This window comes from Oxyura jamaicensis, chromosome 5 (genome assembly GCF_011077185.1).
Source record: "Oxyura jamaicensis isolate SHBP4307 breed ruddy duck chromosome 5, BPBGC_Ojam_1.0, whole genome shotgun sequence".
Classification (NCBI taxonomy): Eukaryota; Metazoa; Chordata; class Aves; order Anseriformes; family Anatidae; genus Oxyura; species Oxyura jamaicensis.
Window position 1 is genome coordinate 6,777,756 of NC_048897.1, and position 20,506 is coordinate 6,798,261.

At 42.0% G+C, this 20,506-nt stretch overlaps 1 long non-coding RNA gene across 1 annotated transcript in view; it reads right to left on the reverse strand.

Annotated features, from left to right (window-relative positions):
* Nucleotides 1-9,702, reverse strand: part of LOC118167741 — a 32,835-nt gene extending 23,133 nt beyond the window's left edge. Inside the window, exons 1-2 of the long non-coding RNA XR_004751250.1 lie at nt 9,493-9,702; nt 4,574-4,644 (exon numbers count right to left, since the gene is read on the reverse strand). This is a non-coding gene — a long non-coding RNA (uncharacterized LOC118167741). The remainder of the gene's footprint in view (nt 1-4,573; nt 4,645-9,492) is intronic.
* Between the last annotated feature and the right edge of the window lie 10,804 nt (nt 9,703-20,506).

Below are 20,506 nucleotides of genomic sequence, written 5' to 3' on the forward strand. Positions count from 1 at the left end.
CCCCACCTCAAGCAGGCATTCGGGTTCAGTGCACCTGTGCTCCCTGTAATAACTCTGTGTGGAAAAACCTCAAACACACCAAAACAGTCCTCTGCGGATGGGGAGGCACACCCTTAGGGAGCACTGCTCCCCAGGGGGGAGTCAGGCAGAGCAGTTGTTGAGGGAAGGTCTAGGAGCACAGACAGAAGGGCACTAAGACAATTTGACGCTATCCTAAGCATCTCCTGAAGAGACCTACTCACCCTAACTCAGAGGCTTGCTTTCCCCTCCTCCAGTACTACATAAACTCACTCCATTTATCAGAAGCATCATCTGTATATAAAAACCTTTGCACAAAAGTATACTGAAAGCATAAGACTAACTGATAATCAACAGTCTTACTGGGGACACCGCGCACCAAACAGAGACATCTCCCTGTATTTCACTCCTCACTTCATCCTCCTGGAGGGGAGGAATTGCAGGCAGGGTTCCTTGTTCATAGGGACTTCGTAGTGCAGGATCTAGCACGTTTTGAACCCTCTTCTAATTGAGATCTGTACGTAGTAAAGTACGGATTGGTGTTGCTCCTAATTAAGTACAACTGTTTCCACCCAGAGCACTTTACTGTCAGCTCGAAGGAACACCCAGAACTGGCAGAAACAGACACCTCGAATTAGCACAGAGGTCATATGTGCTGACACGCATAATACAGGCAGACTGTCCCACTTTCCCACCCACTGAATTCTTGTTGCTAATCTAATTGATACCTTCTGATTATTTCAGATGGTCACTTGCAAGTAACAGCAAAGATAAAACGCTGGGGTATCTTGTGACACTTACCCAGTTTGTCTGCCCTATTTCCAACACAGTTTTCTCTGTTCTGTTTGTCTCTCCCTCCTTACCATTTACGCCATGCAAACATGCTGCCTCCTCTTCCCATGTTTTGGGAGGAAGGTGCAGTATTGAAAGCTTCCAGACTCAACTGGACTTTTTTTCTTTTTTCCTGCATCATTTTCTTTAGCCCTTTCTGGGCTGCAGCGAGGGCCAAGGTCGTGCTGCACTGGCTGCGGATATGGAGCGGGAAGACAGCCCTCACCTAGTGACCCTGCATGCTCAGTAAGTATTTGAGGACACCAGGAATGAACCAAACAAGGAGGATAAGGACTCAGTATAAGGTAAAACATCTATATGTGCTATTATCTTTATCCATTTTATGCATTCTACAGAAAAGGAAGAGGCACTGAAGATGTAGGTGGAGGCTCCTTTGCATTGCACAAAGGGGGATGTTCTCCCCCCTCATTCTTCTACTCTTTCACCTCTGGCTGAGGCCAAAAACCATGCTGAAAATACCAGGGAAAGTAATAGAATTTTTGGACTTGAAGTGATCTGGAAATAATTATTTATCATTGTTTTTGACATGTCTTCAATAAGAATAGAACAACAACAACAAAAATTTAAAATGGTCCTAGTCCAAAACAGCTCCCTTCCCAAAAGCAACGATACCAAAGAAGACCCACAACTAATCCAAGAACAACAGTTAATGGGTATGTGCACTTAATAGATCTCACAGCAGAGACTTTCAGAAAGACTTCATCACAAAGTCTCCCCAAATTACAAAGACTTCTCAAAAAATTAAGCATTACCCACTAATACAGTGCAAGGAATAAATCTAGTTACTGTAATTTTAAACCTGAGTTATGGTTCTCCCATAACAAGGAGACAGGCACAATATAACTAAGCATGTTTGCATGAAAATATAGCACTTATATTTAAGTGAGAAAAGATTGTTTTTTTAATAAGAGGTCTAATATAGCTGTGTATTTTCTTTTGTACAAACCCTTCTCTAGCAGGACAGAATTCTTTAACAAAAAAGTCAGAGATAAAACCCAAACTTTACCAAGCCCAATGTTCCACTAAACTCTTGTTACGCAGGAACAATTTAATATGCTGCTGGCAATAAATATGGTAACTGTGTTCAGTCAGGGGGAAAAAAAAAAGACTTGAATCCTTCATCACCGTAGGTCTTATATAGATGAAAAGCATTCCCTCAGTAGCTGCACTGTCCAATTTTATCTTTGGGAAGTCACTAGAGGGCATCATCACCTACTCAATCCGGACTGCAGACCAGGTCAGAGCACTCATACCCTTCTCTCCGCAGGCTCACCACTGCCCGTAGGATTGCTGTCTGCACGGCTCTGAAAACCCAACTTCCCTATTGTTCACACAGCCGTGGTACAGGGGCACCCGCAGGGCACCATGGAAATGGCCTGCCTGAGATCTCAGCAGAGAGAAAACCTCAGGAGCACTTGGCTCTCAGCATCCTTCAGCATGCAGCTGGGGGAGCCTGGAGGACTTGCTCCCCAGTTTGACCTACCCAAGCCTTCTACCGCATACACAGTAAAGCAACATCCACTGGTTCACATCACTGTACCTTCCCATCACATGCCAGCACTAAAATTCTCACAGAGATGATCTGTCCCATCTTTAGCCCTGTAGCACCGCTGGGACACCCGCTCTGCATCCTTACCAGGCTGCTCAGGTTGCCACAGGAGCGCAGAGACATCTCCCAGGAATGCGTCTCCATCGCAGCACAGGGGTACCTGAGGGGCCAGGTTCCTCAACTTCATTGTTCACACAGCCACAGTTGGCACCAAAGCCTGTGCCAGCAGAGCTACAAGCACAGCACTCTCGGTGGCCCAAGCAGCCAACCTACTTTCCCCCACCTCACTAGCTCAGCCTCAGAGCTGTGGCGCTCAGCTGGCCTAAATCAGCTCAGCAATCAGCCCTGGCGGCTCCCTGGCCAGTCAGGGCACTCACTGCCAGCAGGCCCCTCCACCCCCTGCCTCCTGCACTGTCCTGTCCTCCCACGGAGGTGGCAATGATGCCCCTCTGTAGCCCACCCAAACGGGCACTTCCAGCTGAAGACATTTTAGCAGGGTCCAAGGCTTCTCACAGTTCCTCTGCAGAAACCAAAAGCATTGCACACGGAAAGTCTAGCAGAAGTGGTTTTATTTGCATAAAGGCATTTCCCAAGTAACGCTGCCTCCACAGCCTCCTGTAGTCCAGGCCTGTGTTGCAATGGCAATGTGCTGGAGAAAACGGCACGCCACCCTTCTGTCATTTTTATTTTTGAGCCAGGAACTGGTGAGGCCAGGCTGCAAGCACCATCAGAAACATAGGACAGGTTAGGTTGCCACCAAGTGGGAATGGTCACACAGGAGACAGGAAGGCACAGCAATCCTCTCCTCACCACTCCCAGCCACATTTTATCCACTTTTCAGCTTTTCCTATTCCCTCCACCTTACAGTAGTCATTTTTAAGGAAAATCTAGGAGAAGGCTTTGTACAGCACAGACTTGGGCTCTAAAATGCCTTCTGGTCATGTGGCTGAGGGAGAGGCAGGCTTGAGAGCAGCTACAAGCCACAGAGATTGTCTCTACATCTGCTCCACAACCACCCCTGCACAGCAGCTCTATCTCGACCATCTCTTACAAATGGCACTGCTAAAACAAAGATGTCCATCATCTCCCTAACACTCTCACTTCTCCGTGAGGTTATCTGTAGAAGTGCTCACATAGCGACTTTTCCAAAGTGCTCTGGCAACCTAAGGAAAGATGAAATGCTGAATAGACCATGAGAAGGTGATAAGCTTTGTTAGACCAAGGCCAGGAGTCATCTCCCACAGGTTCATCAGAAATGTGTCTACTATGCAACATTCATGTAATGAGCCAGGTCCCATTTTTCACTAGTGCTCTTACAGTGAGCATGTCAGTGGAAAGATCTGAGTGTTGCAGGAACTACAAACACAGGGGAGAAGGTCCAGCCACTGTTTTCACACAGCCATTTTACACCTGTCCTTTGTTCACCCTCCTCTCTTGCTTCTTGTGTTTCCTAAAACGTGCCAGGTAGGTCATCTCCATGACATGGTATTCACCACCTGTCCACTGGATTCCTTAACAGTACTGCTCTTTGGACTGCTTCGCTGGAGGTAAAATACCTACATTCAAACTGAGGATGAGGGAGCTTTTGAACCCTTGAATCTGATTACAGACACTACCACACACAGAGATTCACGCCAGGGTGAAACACAGATACATGCTGCCCTCCACATATCACCACCAGGTCCCAGCCCACCTAAAAGAAACCAGGGAGTGGTATGGACATGGTGGGGCAACAGGACCCATGTGCCCTCATCTGTGCCCAGGCACGGTACAGGGAGCACTTGCTCTTTGGCTAAATGCAGCATAGGAGAGTCTTCGCTAATGCCTCATTGTCTACATCTTCCAAATTAATTTCTTCACTGTGTGGGGAGCTCAAAATCTTGAGAAAGGTCTTGGTGAATCAGAGGACTTGGAAGGAAGCACCCATTTTGTCAGGGAGTGACGGAGTTCAGAGAGACTGGGGACAAGTGACACAATGGCTCATTGCATGCAAAATACACCTGTATATCACAAGGGTCTTTCCAGAGGAGCTTTGGATCATCTCCAAAGCCTGGAGCACCATGAAAAACATTTGAAGTTCCAGTGTTGGAAACACCTGTTATACAAGGAACAGGTCTACAGGTCATGAAGAGTTTGGGGCATTTTGATTCTTACCTGGGATTTTCCCTTCAAGGGGTGGGTACCTGGAGCTGCTCTGCCCAGTTTGATTCTTGATTCTTGAGTGCCTGTGAAGGGAGTGCACATTTTAGTTTGGAGAGAATAAATAAGCAGTAGGTGTATATCACCCCTGCCCTGCACTATTAGCACTGGTGTACCCATTACAGTGTGCCAGACAGCGGCTTCATCAGCTTGTTAGGAAAAGAGTGTATGTTGGAAGAACCCCAGGAACTGGAGGAGGGGAACTGGAGGGCACTTTGATATTGATTGCTAAAAAGGTTGGAGGGCAATGGTATAAAAGGTAGGTAAGGTAAGCGGGTAGGGAGGGAAGACGATGAAGGGGAAAACGTTGGAACTGGATCCCAATTAAAGAGGTAATATGTTCAGATCTAGGGCACAAATGACCTTGTTAGCTGCATCATCTGCAGCCTGGAAAACACAAAACATCTGCATTAGAAAAATCTAAGAAGCAGACTCAAGTGGGGTCATAAGTTTTGACCATTGTAGGTCTTGGAAACTCCAAGCATGGTTAGAAAATGAGGGAAACCTCTGAAAATTTGAAACTCCCAGCATGGTTAGAAAATGAGGAAACCTCTGAAAATTTCACAGAACTTTCTATGATAAAAAATGTTGATGTTTTCACCTGACACCGAGAAAAATTCACTTTAGAGCAAAAGCTTGATTTATCTTGTCTGTACTGAGTGATGACGGTCTCTCTGCACTGGAAAGAGTAGCTCTTATCTTTCTGTGTACATACAACGGGAGGATACTTGGCGATTATTATTCACTAAAGCTCCCATACTAGGCAAAGCTGCAGTCTGAGTCACTTTAACAGAAACCCACCCATTCCCAGGCCTACAGCAATTACTCACAAGCCAGCATTTAGATATGCAAATAACAACATATTGTAATCAGCAGCTTGTCCAATAATATGCCCTTTGTTTCATCAAAAAGGCGTATCAGTTCTGTACAGTTGGCAGTGAACATGCAAAGAGGAATTTGAAAAAGCAAGAACATCCAGAACAGCAGCCCCTGCCAGTCCGATTGCAGGCACCACTGATGTCAGACGATGCATCAGAAGCTGAGGGTGCTAATGACTTGTTGATGTGTTTGACATTATGCAGCTATTCCTTAGCAGATATTTTCACGGTAGTTATTGTTTTTATAGATGTTGCCGTTTTACTCATGAGCTGGAAGTTTCAAGGGAAATTTTTGAAAAGAGGATGAAAGCTTAAGGGGACAGGGACAATGGGAGAGAGAAAGCTTGTCTGAACCTTCACATACACCTTGTTCAAAACACGGAAACATGAAATATCTTGTCCTTAGTAATAAGCATGTTACAGTATCGGGAATATAGGGCATCTGACTTCATCTGCTCAGCTGCAGTCATCCATTTGTATTCATGTATACATATATACATATAATCAGCTGTAGTCCTTGAACAGAAGTTAAAACATGCAAAAAAATGGAGAGAACTTGAGGTAATGGATCTAACTAAATTATCATCTTGAAATAATCCAGCTAGTTTATCTTCTTTGTTTTTTTGTCTGTCTTTCTTTTGGAGATTTGCAAGACAATTTTTAGAGCCTAATTAACTTTTGCATGAAGATGCACTCCTTTCATTTTGGAGAATTAATCACATTTAATCTGCAGACACCTAGCCATTATAGCAAATTTGTCTGTCCACTCTGACAGATAGATTATGAGAGAATAAATGGAAAGTGACATTCATATTAGCCAGAGTGTGTTTTTGGCAGCCATCAACTGGCTTTTCGAGTTACTATGACTTTAACACATCATCGCTTTTTCATTACAACAACCTGATTGAGTAGGTTAGGTCACCAAGTGGCTTCTCCAAGCATTTATTATGACAGTAATGTTGTTTACATTATCAAAACCCTTGTGAGTGAATTATTTTCTTAAACATAGGGTATCCTGCTGTTAACTAGAGACTAGCTGTACAGAGGAGTTTGGGATTCAAAGCTCTTCAGGCGTGCAGGAGTGCAGATCCAACTGCAAACAGGGGAGAAGAAGCTTCCTGATAATGAATTTTGGGCTGCGTATCCACAGCAGCTTGTGCCAGTAGTGAAGGTGCTGGAAAAGATTCTTATGAGGGGCTTTGCATAAACCAAAAATGTGTGTACCTGTATGAGAAGGCAACCAAGCAAAAATGCCAATGCAGTGAACTATGTCTAAGAAAAAGCAGGAAAAAAAGAATGAGTTCATTCGTTCTAGATAAAATGATTAGAGTATGGAAAATATTTTCTTAACTATGCCAAAGCAAAAGAGATACAGTAGTTGTACTTTGCACTTCACCAGAAGTGTGATCAGTACTTTGTAAAATACGTGCAAAAAGCAGGGCTGCTTAGGAGAGCATGCATTCTAGGGTGATTTATATCAGCTAAATAAAGGTAATTAAAGATATAAAGGACTGAAGCAGTAAAAACAGGACCGAGCTATTTAACCGAGTGTGACAGCTTTGCATGACTGATTATTCATGAACTAATCCTAGGTAGTTAAGAAACATAAAATGTGATTCATAACCTCTAGAAAGAAAACAAGCTACTTATTAAGAAACCTAATTTTATGATGCTCCTAAATCTAGTGTAAATATTTGAATTCCTTTCTAAAAAACTTTCTGAAAAACATGAATAAATACATCCATTCACATAATGCACAGGTATCTACATACATCTATTTCACAACTGGTAATTAAAAAAATAGGCACTTCTGTATGCAGTATAAACGCATTAAATGCATACTCCAAAAGCGTTAAACAATTAGTTAACATTTCTACCAGATTGTCACCACGCATTTTTATGGAGATCAGCACTATCAGCTACGGAACGATAAATTAAAAGGCCTTAAAAAAAGAAAAATTATCTACAGAATTGTCCTCTGATCGGACCAAAAGCTCCTCTTCGCAGGTAAGTAACTGAGTAGTACACTAAATGGTGACTGTAGAGTGTATTAACAACTCTTCATTAACTCTTCACATGCAGTAAATTGCACCTCATTTACTCCATCGGTTAGCTACTGACTGCAGTGCAAGTGTATACATGCAGGGGGTTAATATGAGAGCCACTACAGCACAGTAAATTACTAGGTCATTGCCTAGCACCTAGGAAATCCCTAATTGCAACTCACCATTCAGTAATGAACCAAATATATATAATTCTGCAAAACAATCTACTAATGAAAAAAAAAAGCACAAAGTAGTTCTCGTTTATTCATGGAGGTATCAGAGCGGGAACAGAGATAAGTGCTCATTTCCATAAGAAATTTGTTTGTTTGTTTCATTTGTTTGTTTGTTTGTTTTGGTAAAATCTTTCCCTTTATTAAATTTCCCCTGCCTGGACTGTTACTAAGTGTGAGTATTTCTCTTTTTTTTTTGCCTTGATGAGGTAAAATGTATTAATATATATAATTATAAAAAGTCATGTAATTATGAGCATGCTCTGTTATGAGCCAACTTTAAAGTAAACATTAAACAAGCACCAAGGAATTACTAGCAAAGGTAATTACCATAAAATAATGTTGCTGGAATATCGAACGCTGTAATTGGATATTGCTACCATTGCCAGTGCATTTGTAGTTGAGCTACTCATGTATTATGTGTAAGTAATTTTCCTGGAATGTCTGTCTGAATCAGACACTGAATTTCACAGACCAGCATAAACACAGTTTTTCTTTCAGGATTAATTCATAGCACAACATCTGCAGGATCTGTTGTGGAATTCCTGCATCATAGTAAGTTTCTCTCTCATTCTATGTTACTTACATTTTATTGAAGAAGAAAAAGATATTTTAATGTGTGTAAGCAAAAAAAAAAACCACCACCACCAACAACAAACTTTGACCCCCTTCAGACTGACTTCTAAAATTATTTTCCCTTTTTGTTCAGTATTTCATGTTTAACTATTAGTTATATTTCTGACAGTGGTAGATTTGTTTAGTTTTGCTTGCAAATACAAAGCTGCCTGGAAAAAATCAAAGCTTATATTTAAAAAATCCTTTATGTAATATGAATATAGAAGCTACTTCTTAAAATGCAGTGTATCTGTGTGGTTGCTGCTGTGTTTGAGCTGTCATCTTGCTTTTCTTTGCCACTGCAGTTAAAGGAAAAGGATAGATTTAGCAAGTAACATTCAACAGGATATTCAGCTTCCTCTCCTTTCATTGGTTTTCCTTCTCTTACTACAGTCTATGGATAAATAGGTACTGAAGTCATAATAAAGGCATATGTTTACATTTTCCTCCTGGAAATTCTCGTAGAATTTAACATTTACCCTTTCTACAAAAACTTCAAAAATCTAGGAATCTCTATAGCAATGCTATTCTTCTGAATTCAGTAGGATGGGTTACAACACACTGAAAACAAAAAACAAAAAAACAAAACAAAACAAAAAAAAACAACTTAGCTCCAGAAAAACATACATAGTTATGCAAAAGGTATAATAATGATATGCTCATAGCGTTTAGATATGGAAGATAGCCGTGGAGGTTTTCTAAGCTACCTTTCTATTATTGAAGGCTTGCAATGGCTAGGGACTAATGTAAGCAAATGCCAGAGCTGGTAACCCTGTGTGGTATCTGTTACTCGGACAACTGAACTTCCCATTTACTGAGCACCTGTTCTGAGTTATTTTCCAAACCTGCTTTGTTTCAAGAAGCCTTTGTAATAGCAGAACAATTAGCCTCAGTGTTTTCATACTGCAACATTGTCAGCCCAAGAGAGGAAGATACACAATGCAAATGATGACCTGAGGACTCGAGAATTTAATAAGCAAAAACACCACATGCAAACTCTGGTGGGTAGAGATTCCTCTAATATGCATGAGTGTTGGTTTTAGACTGAGATGGAGTGATCTCGCTAAAATAAATCGTTGCGTAATGGTGGAGCATCCCTCCCTTACCCGTCGGACTCGGATGGCCCGGCTTTGGGCTGGCCTGTGCCGTGTCTGCCTGCCGCTCTGACCCTGCAGCTATGCTACGGACATGCAGAAACACCCTGGAAGAAAGCCAGCACTCCGGTTTTTAGCCAGAGTCAAGGCACGCGGGCTGTATGACACAAGCATTTGTGCTGCACGATAAAAGGTGTTTGTGGCATCTAATAAACTCTGTCTGGTTCACACAGGTACTCGTTGTTATGGTTAATAGTAGTACCAACTGCAACTCTCAGTAGAGACCAGGCTTTCTGAAAAATAAATATGTTACAATTAAAAGGCAAACTCCATCTGAAAGAGTTTACACAGGAAATATTATTTCGAATGTGATTTAGCTGCAGCTGAGGGGTCATGAACTACTGCCACGTTCGAAGGCACGATAACACGAACCAAAAGCAAAGCAGCCATTCATGCGGGTTTATCAGCCTGTATGTACCTTGGGGAGTGTCAGGAGTTGATTCTCTGCCTTTCTGCTGCCCCCATCTCAGGGCAACAACCCCCAGCAGACAGGTGTGGCTGCCGGCTGTGCAGCTAATCTCTTGGATCAGCCCAGTGTGAATGGGTAGAGCCCATGAATCAGAGTCCAAAGGGTGGGTGTGCAAGCATGATCTCCCTGCTACCCAGGGAAGCGGAGGCGTCACTCCTGCAAGCAGGACTATTTCACCCGCCTGGGCAGAGCACAGAGGCCTCCTCGGCCAGGAAATGTGAGGAGCAGCTTAAATTTGGCGCCGCCAGGGCGGGAAGGAGATTTGTACATTGCAGCTTCAGCCCCAGCCGCACGCAGGCTGCTGTGGGGAGCGGCCGGTCCCAAAACATGTCCAGGAACCACTGGGGAGCATGGTAAAAAGCGTGCTGAGAAGGCTGAGGGAGTGGCATGGCACAACTGACCAAGTGAGGATAGTTTCTTCACTCTGCTTCATTAAACTGTTCAGATATAGCCACTGAGGCCATCAAACATGCATTTAGTTGGCATCAGAGGTTCCCAGACTGACCTGAGACCAATGCCTGCTCTGTGCAGAGCTGGCCATGTCCACCTGTGGCCATGAGTCCCTTCACGGCAACCACAAATTATAAGAGGTTGGTCTGGTGAGAAGAACCTTCGTGCTGCTTTGGGATGCCCCAAATTCTTGAAACTTTGCTGAAAATATCCACTGAGAGAGAGCCAGTCGTTTGTACAATGTTTTGTCATTCTCTCCTCTAGCCCCAGGTATATGTGTTGTCTGAAGGGCTTCTATCCGATTTTTTTTTTTTTTTTTTTTTTTTTTTGGTCAGTAGTCTCTTACTTCATCTTGAAATTCAAACTGAAAAAAATGCTTCTAGACACAGATGAAAGTATAATTCTTAACTGGGTAAAGAAAGAGGGTCTTTTTCCCCATAATTAACTTGCCAAAATCCATTTTGCAGCAAAATTACCCTTCCTTCAATCCTGCCTTCCCTTCTTTCATCAAACTCACGCTGAAATAACACTCTTAATCCCCAAGAAGCATCAATATTTTTGCTGCAGAACATTGCACAACTTGTGGTATGGACTAATGCCATGCATTAGCCGTGAAGCAAGGTTTGACGTAGCTAGAGAACATCAAGTACAATACCACATTTTATCAAAACCAAACAGCAGAACAATGCACACAAGGCTCTCGCAAATACACCAGACCCATCAGATTTCCACCTGATAAAGTCAGTACAGAGAAGAAATATAGGGTACAATCTGTCTTCATTAATGCAGGAGTAGGCCCGGCAGCTCTACTCTTCCTCTACACTGTGCCCTTAAGCCAGCAGACCTTGGGACGAGCCTTTTGAATTGAAATACTGTGATTTTGGACTTCAAACCACAATGAGTTGTGCTTTTTTCACGTGTCCCAGAAGGGACTTGGCCAGCTTCTCCCCAGAGTGTTTTCCAGAGGTGTGTTAACCTCAGCAGGTCTCCTCTGAGACCTGCCGTAGAGGCCAGGCCCCATCCTTGGCCCTGCCCAGGGCTCTCAGGAGGCCTCACAGGGATAATTCCCTCAGGGACACGAGATGTGTCCAGAGGGGCCAGTGTGTCTGCCAGAGAGCCAGGCAGCACCATGCAGATGTACGCACGCGAGCCCAACCACCCAGCACAGCACGGCTCAGAGCAGTGAGCCACCTAACGATGTTAGAGACAAGCCCTGCTAATTAGGGGGCCGCAGCAACCCTAGCTGGCTGGTGTGACGCCACCCGGGATGAGTTTGCCAGCCATGCATCAGAGGGACGAGGCTGGTTTTGGGGTCAGGCTGTCTCTGTGGGGTTTGGGTTGTGCTGCCTGGGCCCCGTCAGCGCAGCTGGTGCTCTGGGGCAGGCCTGTAGGGAGGAAGGATGCAGAGAAAAGGCCAAAAAATCGCAGATTACTTGATCGGCACCTTCAACAGAAAACAACCCAAGCTCAGCTGCTGTGCTAGGCAGATCCTGGTTGGAAAAGCTAAGAAGAGAGCAAAGCTCCAAAGTGGAGATGAATGAGGAAGCACACTGCTGCAACTCATGCTATGACTTGTTTACAATAGAGCCAAGGTTTTGCTTAGTTCAGTAAGTATCCTAGTTTAGACACCAGTCCAAACCTTCTTTAATGAGACACTTGGAAATCTTGCAAAAAGAGCCTTCCCGTGCTCCTGACATTGGGAAGTTTGCAAGTTACACTGCAGGAGAGATTTTCCCTACCTTGTTTTCTCTCTCTGTTGCAACCGAAGCCAGATAACACAAAAGGTGAGTGAAAATATTTTTAAAAGGAAGAGTCTCTAAACCTTTCTTGCATTTGTTGTGGGCAAAGACCCAGTCTCTCTGAACTGGTTTGTTCAAGGCATTAACAAAAATGATTTATATTCTCCAGGCTATTTTAAAAGGCAGGTAATGGACATTCTGTTATTTCACAGAAGAATAAACGCACCAAGACCAGAGGTTGGTCTGATTTATGGTTGAGCTGTCAGGTATATGTTATGGCTTGAATTTACATTAAACCATTGTGACTTACAGTAAATTAAATAGAGACCATAAATGGAAAATGTTTAAAAGGCCATTACATAACTGAATAAATGGGCTGAACATGTTGTCTGCATGCCTCTCCCACACCCTGATTAGCGGAGGATGATGGCTTCATCTGAGATTGAATCTGAGCTGTTGCCGCTATACATATTGCCAGGCTACAGCAAATATTACAAATCACATGTAATTATTTTTAAAGAACAGTGAGGGAAAACAAATACAATCAGATAAACTGACTCCTTTTGCAACCTCACCATCTCCTTGTTGAGTTTGCTCTAGGATCACACATGTAACGTAAAGAGACAGGAAAATGAGAAATATAAAGAAAATGATATATTTATATACAGAAAGTAGAGGGCTAAGGGGATGGACAAAGTTTTACCACCCAGGTGACTGGGTCAGCACCCACACTTCAATATAAGCACAGGCTAAGGCACCAACAGAGCAGCCGACATCGTGCAGCTCATGCAGAGGGAAACACGCTTCATTGCACAGCACGCGCGCAGGATCACAGTATGAGGGGTCAGGAAGGCAAAGCTGCCGGTTATGCCTCCTGCACAGCACAGTGCCCCTCCACTTTTAACAGCATGTGCAATTGCAGCCTGTAAACGAAGGGAAACAAAGTCACCTCAGAAAAAAACTCCAGCTATTTTTGGCTGCCCCATTCAAATGTAACCATAGCTCTGCATTGCCAAACAAGCTCCAGGCAACAGGGACGTGCTTCTCTAACTTATAGTAATTCTGCTGCAAATGCCACAGTACTGAAAAGTCCCCAGCCTCCACTTGCTGGTCACTCGGGTTTTTGTTCAGAGGTGTCCAAAAAACCAGGGAGATACATTTACTATTGCTGAGCAGCTCCCCAGTGTGCTGTACTCTCTTTGCCAAATCCTTCCTCCTGACACTTAAAAATAGTGATTTGATGACATTTTCTTATTACTTCTTATTTCTCTCAAATGCTTGATGACCTTCATTTATTATAAAAATCTTCCACTGCTAGTTTTTAACTGCTCCTAAAATTCACTCATCTGCCAGGATATCTGTTTAGACTGTGTTCAGCCATACGATGAACAGAAACAAAACAGATCAACAGAAATGAGCCATGGGAGTGCCCTATCCCTACCAAGCACTTTGGCCCTCCCCAAATCACCCGGGAGAGCCTCTGTTCTCCAGTGAGAACGTGTTACTGGTAACGGGCAGTCCAAAAACTCAGAAAACAGAAAAAAAAAAATTGTTTCAGTTGTTGGGCAGAGCAGGGGAAATCCATAGAAGTTCCCCTCCTAGGTTCAGCCAGGAGATCAGAGCTGTGAGGGAGGAAAAATACCATGTGAGGAGGAGGTTGTCCATCTCAGAGAAACTGCTGAGCATCGTGGCCATCCCAGAGCATGTCCCTGCTTTGCCACAGACTCTGCGTGGCCCGGGGCAAAACAACGTCTGTGCTAGGATGGTTGTGGGACGCTCACATCCCAAAATTAGAGCTCCTTTTGTGGGGTTCAACTATCAAAGCGTGCCGCCTGACATTTCTGTGCGCCACTTCTTGTCAGCTACTGGGGAGGGTTTAACATTTCTGCATCACTTGTGATGACTGATTCATCATCTGTTGCTACAATTTAGTTTTACGACAGCAAGGTAAATTGTTTATCAGTCCATAAGTCAATAAATATTAATTTAAAGCCCTTCATATGAATGCAAATAACTGTTTGTGAAGATTTCTCCTATAATCAACTTCAAATGCTTCCTAATTATTTTTACTGACATCTTTATTTCAGCAACAATTCACTGAAATCCATGTTGAAAAGTTAAGTTACCCAACATTTTAGATTTCAGATGACTTTACAGTGAGTGAAAGTGAAAACCCTAGTATGGAAAGGTTTCCAGTTTCTGTGCCACAGTAAATTTGCAAAACTCTCAAAACCCAGCTGAACAATTTGGTATGACAAGAATCAATCCTATTAGTTCATGGTTAACAAATTGCCCAAGCCCTCTTTCCAGAGAATCAAGATCAAAATGTGTTTTTCTTACAAATTGAAAAACTTGGGTGTGTTGGATAGCTGAGCTGTGAGTAATTGGGATACGGAGCCTTTCATCTGGAGCAGTCAACTCCGATTCACATCCCTTGATGGGAGTGACTGCAGCTTCTTGCTGGATGGTGCCACTGCAACACCATCAACCCTGGTGCACAAAGGCGGTGCCTAATAGGACCGCCTTCCCCAACACCATCACTCTGACCTCCTCCTCTGACCTGCAGTGGACAAGAGGTGAGCCAGGAGCTGCTTCTAAGATGAAGAAGAAATATTTAAACATCTACAGAGAAATCAAAAGAAAAAAATTTAGTAGTTTCTAGAAATAGAACATTTCTTGCTGAAATTTGTCAGCTTCTGGGCTGGAGCAGCGCAGGATGTGGGCTATTCACAGGTTATATATTTTTTCCTAGAATGTCAGCTAACAAGCAACAGATTCTTAAAGCAGTGAAGATCGCAAGTACTAGCAGATAATTCAACCACCCTTCCTACTTTGCTGAAATCAAGTCTATTTGTGAAGCGAAACAGCAGCACTATGAAAAATTATATTTGGGGAGTGCTTTTCTTTTTTCAGTCTTTTTAATACTCTTCATTTATCTGGCAGTATTTCTGTAAGACTTTTGGCAAGAACAGTCATATGCGAATCTGTTTGTTTTTCTTTTTTTTTTTTTCCTGCTCTGCTTCATTCATTAGTAATATCTAACTCTGAGGCTTGTGCATTTAAATCCACATCCACAGCATAGTTTGTGGTCAAGATGCCAACTGTTCTTCTACATACGTTTAACTTCCCTGGATGAAATGCTGATTCAAGTGGACTTAATAAAGAAGTAAATCATTTAAGCATGGAAATGAAGGTATTGCATGTGAGAATCTTTTCTAGTCATCTCATTACTGCATACTAATGGTGCAGTTTAATCTCTACATCTTTTGTTTGGTCTGATTAGGCATATCCCAGTTCCTATTAGGCATCAGGAAGACAGCAAGTTATCCTTAGAAGATAGCAGCATGAGGCTCAGTCCTCGCTTCCTGACACACCCAACTCCCACATCATTTCATGTGCCTGAGGATGACAGTACCTGATGCCAAGTCATTCTAGATGGCCAGGAACCTTTTTTTTTCTGTGATTTGGCAAGATCAATAAGTCATTTCCATCCGATTAACTCAGGTAACCCTCTTTTGCACTGAAATCCTCTAGACACCAAGACAGAGAAAAGTTCGTCCTAAGTAGTAGGACAAACTCATTAGTATGAAGTTAATTAGTTGCTAGCATTTTCTATAGGTACTACAAACTAATCTGGTCTGATAGCAGAGCCAGCATATGCCTTGCATAGGTTTTTGACTCCTCCTGGAGCACTGTGCAGAGTACCCACTGTGAGTTTGCCTGCTGACTCACCCAGCGCAGGAATCACATATCCTGTACGTCCCAAACACAAAGCTTTCATTGACTACAGGTGATCCTCAGATGATTAGTCTTGGTAGGCTGCAGCCAGCCTTTTGTTACTACCTCCATAAATACCAAGCATTAGTCATCTTAGAAGACTGATGCTATTGTATTTTTTGTGTATCAGCTGTGTTCTGGATGGACATATCACTGTTTATTTTGTTGGTTTATTTAACAAAAAAAACATTCTCTATCCTAGTCCTTCCCTCAGCTCTTTAACTACTCTTTGAGAACTTAACTGCAAAATAACTTCAGAATTAAAGTGTCACTAAACAGATGGTCTACACATTGTATGTGAAAGGGAAAAGTGGCACAAACTCTAACGTGTGCTTTACTTTAACACTGTTTCTTCCCCATACCCACTTTCTGATGGGACTCCATCTCCCACTGGTCAACAAGAATGAGATTGGCTAAAAATTTTATTTTTCCTTGAAAAATAAGGTAACTGGGCAGGCTGGTTAACTGGATTAATGGGTTTTCCTGTCAAACCAGAAATGTCTATGTTACAGCGCATTTTCCAGGCTTTGTCATATCTTTTTAATTATTATTTTGCTAAAATTTTGCACCACTCAGTTACCATAGTCCAAATTCTGCACAGATTTGCAGGTTAAATTAAAAAATATTTACAATAATCCATTAAAAAAATCTTTACAATAAAACTAAATAAATGAAACCTTATTTTTGTTAGCACTTTAAGAAGAAACGAAAACATTTCACGCCACTAGAGTGACAATTTTGTCACTCTTGTCACTCTAGACAATTTTGTGCTTCATGAGAGGCAAATGAAAGAACAATCCCAGCGCAGGGCAGCTGACAGCATATGGCAAATGCATTCGCATCCAGGATCTCTCTGTTTCTACAACTTTGAGGAAATCGCTTCAGCTCAAGTCTACATGCAGGTAGATAAGCATTTCAAAAACACCGAAGAGATCTGGACTTTATTTTCTGTGTTTAAACAGTGTATAAAAAGAGGATAACCGTACTTCCGTTTCTGACAGCAATACTGCGAGGACAGGATCGCAAGGTGCTTTAGGATACTACACCAGTATGAGCTGTATGTGTTATATGCACACAGGAAAATTTTCGTCTTATCTCTTTGTAGATAGACAGGCAGTTATTTGCAGCACATGATCCTGTCAGTGAAGGATAGACCAATCTAGGTTAACACTCCCTACAATCTAATGACATTAACAACCTCTCTCATTTCCTTTTAAAACTTGAACTTGCTGTATCACTTACGTGCAGGGAAACAGTACACAATTACCTACCAGGCTAGATAGGTGAGGCTCAGACAAAACTCAGGGTAGGTCAATATGATCTGCTCCCCTCTCTGTCATCTGCAAGCAGTTTGAGTTTTGCACATATTCGAATTTAAACTGTACGTCTGTATGATACTCTTCTGTTCTCTGAATGTCTGAACATTTCTTACAGAATGTAGACTCGAGTGACTGATTGTAACAGTGAAATCCTAGCACAAGGTGGCTTTAGTTGTTGTCAGCGCATGCAGCTAGAGGTGGCCAAAAGGTTTTGAAAAATAAATATTTTTTTTCCATTGAGACATCAATCATCTCATCAAAGCCTATATGACTCATGAAGACATATTGCAGAGTCATAGGAAGTCAAGCTGGCAGTGGTCTAAGATCATGTCAGTCCATCCCTCACCCAAAGAAAAGGTCAGCTGTGCTTACATAATTCCAGAGATCTTGATCTAACCTGTTCTTGTGTCTGCTGATGGGACTCCTACTCGTACCTTTATGAATCTCTTGCTTGCATCCAACCTGAGTTTCCTTTGCAATTGTTAGGCTTATTTCTTGTTTGGTCACACTGAAAATGGGGGAAGGTTTACCTCCTTCCTGGCAGATTTTTACATATTTTCAGACTGGAACCATCTTTCTTCTAATTCTTGTCTTCTCTCTGTATGTTAGCCCTGATTTTCTAATCTTTCTTCATAAAACATCTCCTAGATCTCTAGCGTTTTCTTGCTATTCTACAATATTCTAGCTAAAGCTAGATTCACGGCAGGTGAGCAGGGTGGAAGGGCACTGTTATTTCACAGATGTCAAGCCTACTTATGTGTTCTTGTATGTATTTTTCACAGCAGCATGGCACTGCCAACTAATGTTTAACTTGGGATCCACTGCAACGTTACGTTCCTTTTTTTTCCTGTGAAGCAGACATCCAGTAAGCCATTTATCATCTCATATTTGAGCAACTGTGTATTGCTATTGTGCCACTGATCTTGTCTGTGTCTGTCAGAAACACCTTTTACTTATTTCAGATCACTTCTCTAATGCGTCATTATCATTTTGAATTTTAATGCTGTCTTTCAAAGGGCTTGGTGCATCTTCCAGCTGGCATGACCTACAAACTCAGTAAATTGACTCTTATTTATTTATTTATTTTCCATGAGCAAAGTCATTAATGAAAATACCGAATAGAACCTGGCCCATGATGGATCACAGTGGAGCCACATTAAATGCACTCAGTTTGACAGTGAATCACTAATAACCACTCTTGCAGCACAATTTGGCAACCCGTTTGAACACAGTTTGGAGTAATTTCATCAAGACCATGTTTCCATACCTTGATGATGAAAATATCTTATGAAGCAGTAGTAAGTCAGAAGCCTAGCACACTAAACCCCGCACATTCTTTCTCCTATTAAGGAAATGTTAACCTGTCATGCTATCACAGAATAACATTGGTTGGGACTGAGCTTGGAAATCCATTATGACATTTGTAGGCATTTTTCAAATACATTATTAGTACCACTAGAAGCTGAAGCTATACTCCCTGACCTATATTTGTCTTAGTCATCTTCTGCTCACCGTCCGCTTTTAAAGTATTGTTTTTGCATTTAAAATTTTCAGTTTACTAGATCACTGCTTGGAATTTCTTTGTTAAAAATTCAGAGTGCCTCAGCCACTTTACTAATGAGTGCTGAATGGATTTCCAAAACTCCAGTTGATCTGAACCATCTTTCTTTTACCTTTCCAGTCTAAAGTCTCACTTCTTTTTGCTAGTGTTAGTTTCTGTGGGCATGCTGATCAGAAGTACAACCACGCTTCCAGTGGGAGGGCTATAAAAGTTCAGAATGCTCTTTCTAGGTAGAAGGGAACAGTGAAAAAAGGATAAAGAAAACAAATATTTTCCAAACTGAATAATAACATTATTTATAACCCAATGCATTCTGCAAAAACTTAAAAAAAATAAACATTAAAACCTTTAAAGTTATAAACCATGGCTGTTTTTACTTACTTGTACTGTCTTCTGAAAAATAATAGAAAATATTGTGATTCGTTTAAGAAGATTAGTATTTCTTCTCTGTTTCCCCTGGGACATACCTGAGGGGAAAACTTACTAGCAGCAATTTTCTTCTTTCACTCCATGCTACATGTATTGAGATTTTAAAGCTGTGTTATATGTCTTTCAATACTGAATATCTTGGCTATGATTTCTATGCGGTGAAGTAAAACTGACAGGCCCAAAATGGAATTAAAGGTTTACGAGCAAACAACTCTGGAGACCTCTGCCTGCAACCTGAGCTATCTCATCTGTGGATTATACAGGTTCTCTTTAGCAACCTATTGCTTTCTCCATGTTAGAGCAGAACAGTAAATAAAATAAAGCTATAAAATAAAACAAAAGCATTGATCTACTATATTTTCAGAGCACTGCAGAAATAATCTTTTCAAACACACCACACTCCAGAAATAGTAATTTAGCGAGACTAGGTGTTGCAGCTAAATCCTTCGCATATCTCACATCTCACACATATTTACATGACACAAGTCAGCTTTCTGCATGCAATGCTACAGCTGCAATCACTTGAGGCATTGAGAAAGATTTATGTGTGGAATACAGCACTGGTAAACAGGAGAGTGTCTGTCCGAAATAGCTGAAACCATTCACTGCAGGATCTCTCCAAGTGATCAAAATCAATTCAGCATATTTTATGCCCCCATGCACACAAAAAGTCCCAGAATAAATAACTACATAGCACTCTACATAGGTATGAACATACTACCCTGTTTATCAGAAGCCTGACCTATTTAGACAAAACACATCTACGAATACGCTGAAGGAAAAAACTATGAAGCCTCCAGCTCCAGCATCTTAAGACAGCAGCTGAAGAAAAAAACAGATTACCGATGGTACTGATGAGAAAAGGAGAGGACACATGATGGAGTGATTAACAAGTTTGGACTCCATCGTTAAGATAATTGTCTTTTTATGGGAAACTACTTGGGTATGATCACATGGGTACATTTTCACATACAGGTAATGATCCAGGTTGTATTTATGATTTATGTTTTACTGCACTTGGTAGAGACAAAACAACCTATTCAAGAACATCTTTAAAAAGTACAACTTAAATTTGTTCAGTGCTGTCCCTTTCCATCACAGGGCACCTGCACTGTGCCTGCCTGTTTCTCACCATAGCACAGCAGGCACAGAAGGACGAATGTGGTTTACCGCATTACCTCAGCCTTCTAAAGGAGCACTTTTTTTCTGCTAACTGTAAGCC